A 5,766-nucleotide genomic window follows, 5' to 3' on the forward strand; every position below is an offset into this window, starting at 1 on the left:
GTAAAGTATTTTTATGTAGATATTGACGTCATTTTGGTGGCACGTTTAAGATGACTGTGGTCCCAAGTAGTACTCAGGTTGTACTTAAAGAGTTGTCAGGTAGATATTGGGTGATATGAATAAAGACTAGGAAATGCTTTTATCTAAATCTCCATGTACATTACACTAGGCCTTCCTGTACAAAACCGGAGTAAAAGCATTTGCTAGTCTTTATTCATATCACCCAATGTGTACTGCCAGTCTCGTGAGATCAGATAACCAGCTGGCAGAGGTTGGTTGTTCCATTGTCCGTCCTTGTGAGATGATTACCATGGTACAACCAAATCAGTTGTCTTGTATCACCCATGTAGAACGCAAGTGTAATGTTGTCTTCTACAGCCAAAGGACCCTTTGAAGGTTGTGTCAATGTCTTCCCAACCTGACCAGATAACCAGCTGGCAGAGGGTAGTTGTTTCAGAGTTTTTAGGTTGTGTCAAGGCCTTTACAATCTGAATAGATAAGCAGCTGGCAGAGGTTGATTGTTTCGAAATCCTACAGACAGAATGATATTGGGATTTCACCAATCTTAATTGCAGTTGCCTGTACCATGACAGAAGACGGACGAAATAGTGCGATGGCCTTCATGATTTTGCTCGGGTTCGGGAGTTCCTGGGCTGTTAAGGGCAGGCATAAATTGGGTCAGGTCAAGTCTTGGGGTTGAAGTGAATCTGAGATTTTTTTCGTAAGGGTCATCTCCATCAAAACCAATTCACCGACTTAACGTTGCCCTCTTTTAAGGCAACAAAATAATGAAAACCGATGCAAAGACAGGAGACTAAAGACGGAATACAATGTACAGAACACAGCCTTGTTATTCATGAAACATAGACTCTTGTCGACAACAAACAGTCAACAGAATTTTGGCAGGCTTTTTCAAAATAACAATGATGTGAAGTGAAAAAATACAGCAATAAAAGTAAGTCACTCTATTGCAAATTACTTCCCACTAACAAGTTGAGGTGTGCCCACAAGTTGCTCGACAATCAAAATGGATTGATATGACGAACACCAGAGTTCAAAGGCGAGAAAGGATTCACTTTTTGCCCACATCAACGCATCATTTATTGAAATCGCTGTTGATCGAGGAGCGACACGTGGCCATCGGAGTGACTAGGGAGATGAGAGCTGGCGATTCAGTCCATGCCTGTTCGAACAGGCCACCATTCCTCTCCTGCACTGCTTTGGAGTCTTTGGTAAACTTGGATGAGATCATCAGTGGGTGGCGACTTCTTCCTAGATTTTCTGAAGACAGAAAATAGAATTCAATTCAATACAGTATTTGGGCATTTACATGATTGTGGCAGAGCAAGGGACAAGGATGTGACGTGACAAGATCGAAGAGCAAGACCAGCGTGAATCTACACGACACACTATGGACTAGTGGCTCAGACCCTCAACTAGAGGTCAAGAGGTCCCTGGTTCGAATCCTACTGTCGGTGAGAGACTCAGGCAGGTCTCTTAGACACTTGCCTCACTACCCAGATGTATAAATGGGTTCTGGCGCTGGGCATATGGACAAATGGGACAGCATTTTTTCCTTCTTTTTTTGTTACTAACAGGATTGTGTGCAGCCCAGGCTTTAATCTCTTCATGTATCTGGGCCCTCGACGATGGCACCTTTGGTCCTTCCTTTTCCAACAAGTGTCTGAAACAGTGAAAACAAAAACACAGTGGAAATCATTGACGGCGTTGTAGGTTAGACACTGCTGCTCAAATGATTTGAAATATTCTCCTCACAACCCAAAGAAGAAAACCTAGGTGGCTTTTTCGTTATGCATTTCTTTGCAGTGAATTAACGAGTAAACATCGTCTCTCAGACACTTGGGAAACGCATCTGAGAGCATCTCAGTTTCAAAATTTTCCTGCTGGAGACCCCCAGACCTCCCTTCGTGGGTGAGCGCCTACTGCGCTTTCATGTGATTGTGAGGGCGAGCCCTCACCATATTCAGGCTTCGCCCTCAACGGGGCCCCCTCTATCCAGCTGTGCTGGATCCACTCCCTTATTTGATGGTGACCTACCATTGTTGTCCAGCCACCAGTCAGACAAGGATCCCCTTTTGCGATTTGTTGCTACTTCTGGCTGTACCAGGGCTACTTTTTGCTGGGTCACTGGATGTACCAAGTCATGCCCGCTGAAACGACGAGTGATCATATCAACATTGTTGTGGCGATACTCTACACCATCCCTTCGCAATTCCCACAGCCCGTGATCACTGTTCACTAAAAGATTTGAGAAACAAGTCGTCACAATTCCGTTGGCGTCATATGCAATTTGAATTGCAGCAGACGTCGCGGTTTAACATAAGTTGTGTACCGGTGCTACCGAATACGCTGCATGACACAAGGGCCTTAACATCACAGTAGAAAAGAATCATATTGAATTTGGCTAAATCACAGGGCTCAGCCAGGCCTCTGAATCTGATATCATGATGGGGGGCGGGCGAGGGGGTTGGTCCAGCAGCGGCTGGCAGCGGACATTTGTCTTGACTCTTGCTTAGCGCTGCTACAGCTTAAAGTGCTGTGGTACAGTCTAGAAGCAGTGTCATCATTGGCGAAATGGACCAAAGTTTGTGAGGGGCTGAGTTTCGTCCAAAAATAGATCTGTTTACACAGTCACTACGGCAATGGCGTATTGCAGGTACACGTCAACGGGTCATTGATTGTCGGACGTCAGTTCGCCAAGAAAACCAAAGGAATCGAAGGATTCATTGAACTCATCAACACATCATTAGTTTTCAGTGAAGTGCAACTGTATTCCTAGGTAAATCACTTTGGTATATAGAGAGTAAGATTACAATTAACTCACGTTAAAGTTTGATTCCGGGGAGGTAGCGTTGTCAGTACGTTGGTTTAGGGGCGCAATAACCTAGCTTATAGCGAGCAATTAGTACACTAAGATTTCAGTGATTAACATAATAGTTGCAAGTATTTGGCATTTTAGACTCATAATTCGTGCTACAATAACTACGTTGTAAACATAATGTTCAAAATTGATTCATGAAAAAGTTGTTAGGGCAATATCAAGCAAGCAGTAATGGAAAAAAGTGTAATTCCATTAACTGAATATTGTTTTTAGACACTATAACATTTTAGGCCTACTTTTCCGTAAACCACGAGAACAATGTATGTGAAAAAAACAACACATATAAGTGAGGCGCCGAGTATACAGTAATTGTAAGGTAAAGAAAAGCTCGGTCTCTAAAGTCTGGAGGTCCGGAGTCCGTAAATGTGACGGTCACGAGAGTGGCTCGTTCTTACGGATAGATCGAGAGGGCGGGCGCTGGGGTTCCGCCGACGGTGCTCGCATGCATTAGTCGTATCCCCGAAACCTTTACAACGCGAACAAAGCTGGTGGCATCCCTGACGGTATAGGAATTGACGGTGAGGTAACAAAAAAACTCGTGGCATATCGGATGCGCATCCGATGACGGTAAAGAAATTGACGGTAAAGGATCTCGTGGCATATCGGATGCGCATCCGAAGACGGTAAGGGAATTGACGGTGAAGGATCTCGTGGCATATCGGATGCGCATCCGATGACGGTAAAGAAATTGACGGTAAAGGATCTCATGGCATATCGGATGCGCATCCGAAGACGGTAAGGGAATGGACGGTGAAGGATCTCGTGGCGTATCGGATCCGAAGACGGTAAGGGAATTGACGGTGAAGGATCTCGTGGCATATCGGATGCGCATCCGAAGACGGTAAGGGAATTGACGGTGAAGAATCTCGTGGCGTATTGGATCCGAAGACGGTAGGGAATTGACGGTGAAGGATCTCGTGGCATATCGGATGCGCATCCGAAGACGGTAAGGGAATTGACGGTAAAGGATCTCGTGGCATATCGGATGCGCATCCGATGACGGTTTTATATACATATATATATATTATATAAATTTTAGTTTTACACTATTATGTAAGTGCAAGCTCTAGTGAGCTCACACAACTGTTTGACAGTCCTGGCTCCTCCATCGTGCTGACAACATGATGAGAGATATGAGACAGTCACAGCCAGGCAAAAAAAGTCTTGGCTGCTCTGCCAAGTTGTCAACATGGTGAGAGAGATGAGGAAGTCACAGCCAGGCCGAATCAGTCCTGGCTGCTCCACCGCGTTGACAACATGATGAGAGAGATGAGACAGTTACAGCCATTGGCTGCTCTGCCAAGTTGTCAACATGGTGAGAGTGATGAGGAAGTCACAGCCAGGCCGAATCAGTCCTGGCTGCTCCACCGTGTTGACAACATGATGAGAGAGATGAGGAAGTCACAACCAGGCCGAATCAGTCCTGGCTGCTCCACCGCGTTGACAACATGATGAGAGAGATGAGATAGTCACAGCCACAGTACTTCGATCGTTTCTCCTCCGCACGTGCTAGGACGTGTCTGTCGGAGCTGACAGCTATCTCGATGATTAGGACCTCCTTTTCCTTCTCATAGAAGACGAGCATGTCGGGGTGCCGGTGTTTTATAGCCGGGCCCGTGGGGACTCGCGAGTCCCAGAGCAATCTCAGCTTCTTTCCAGAGTACGAGTGGTCATTGGAACCGGTGTAATGTTTTTGAGTGTTTCTGTTTTTGAGTGTTTCCCCTCATTGTTTGGGAACGCTCAAAAATAGATTGACAAGTTTTTCTGTGTATCCCCCCCATTGAAAAGTCGTGGTCTCTCTAGCTGCCTATTGTTTGGAAACACTGACACATGGGAAACAACCACAGATGTTACACCGGCTTCTCAAGACCACATACCGATGGTATCCATCAATATGTGTCTCCTTGACTGATGTAAACAGTACCGGTACCATTATATAGAGGATGTAGGGGCATGCGATGGCTGTATGGGAGGATAGGTCATGCCCCAGACATCAACAATCGGTGATCCTCAATATTGGTCACCATGGCATGCATGCATGCATATCTTAGAATAAATTAACTATGTTGCATATACATGGCTGTATAGCAAAATAGTCAAAATTAGCAAAGATATGCACATGTCACTGTGCTACGAGTATTTGGTCAGCAGGCGTTCGTCTATTACGCGATCACGACCACTTCAAAACGTTGAGCAGATAAACGAAAGTTTGATACCTAACTAATTTCTGAAAGATCAATATTTTGGTTTTGCTAATGTGCCTTCACTAATATGTTCTTTCGTTTTCATCTCAAGAAATATCAACCTGAAAGTGATCTTGATTTTATCGATAGATACCTATTACACCAATTAATATTCTTATGTAAGAGTTTTTTAAATATATTTGTCATAACAATTTTACAATACCCAAAATATGGGTCATACCAGCAGACCACAGGCCTAGTCTACATATAGGCCCCTACTATAAATCAGATACTTGGTCGTGGTCAATTGGACAGATTACCACTCGGAAGAGATTGTCCCCATGTTTATTAGAAATGTCTTTAGGACCGACTGACTGATGAGACTGCCCATATGATTATTGGAGATGTCTCTTGGACAAATTTCTCTTCGAGTAATTTCTAATTGAGGAGCCAGCACAATTAAATACTCCATTGGCATGTGTGATGTTATCATCAGTATCTTTGTCACAATTCTGTATCCACTTTCATCTCGGTTGTGTTGGCATTTGTTTCAGGTATCGCACATTCCCAGAAACCCAATGTTCTGTTGATTGTTGTGGATGATTTGAGACCAGCTATTGGCTGCTAGTGCTACGGCTAAAAATCAAACGAGGACTGACAACGAATTTGAGGGCTTCTTTC

The 5,766-nt window shown here is 44.4% G+C and overlaps 1 long non-coding RNA gene across 3 annotated transcripts; it reads right to left on the reverse strand.

Moving 5' to 3' along the window:
* Positions 1 to 826: 826 nt before the first annotated feature.
* On the reverse strand, positions 827 to 2,987 carry LOC135492421 (uncharacterized). 3 transcript variants are annotated; one of them, XR_010448077.1, is made up of 4 exons: positions 2,846 to 2,987; positions 2,059 to 2,259; positions 1,510 to 1,684; positions 827 to 1,281 (listed from the first exon to the last, which is right to left on the reverse strand). It is a non-coding gene; the product is annotated as an uncharacterized LOC135492421 (long non-coding RNA). The 3 variants fall into 3 exon arrangements; XR_010448076.1 differs by having other exon boundaries at positions 2,059 to 2,171; positions 2,846 to 2,982; XR_010448075.1 differs by lacking the exon at positions 2,846 to 2,987 and having other exon boundaries at positions 2,059 to 2,836.
* Between the last annotated feature and the right edge of the window lie 2,779 nt (positions 2,988 to 5,766).

The sequence above is a fragment of the Lineus longissimus genome, chromosome 8, assembly GCF_910592395.1.
Source record: "Lineus longissimus chromosome 8, tnLinLong1.2, whole genome shotgun sequence".
NCBI lineage: Eukaryota > Metazoa > Nemertea > Pilidiophora > Heteronemertea > Lineidae > Lineus > Lineus longissimus.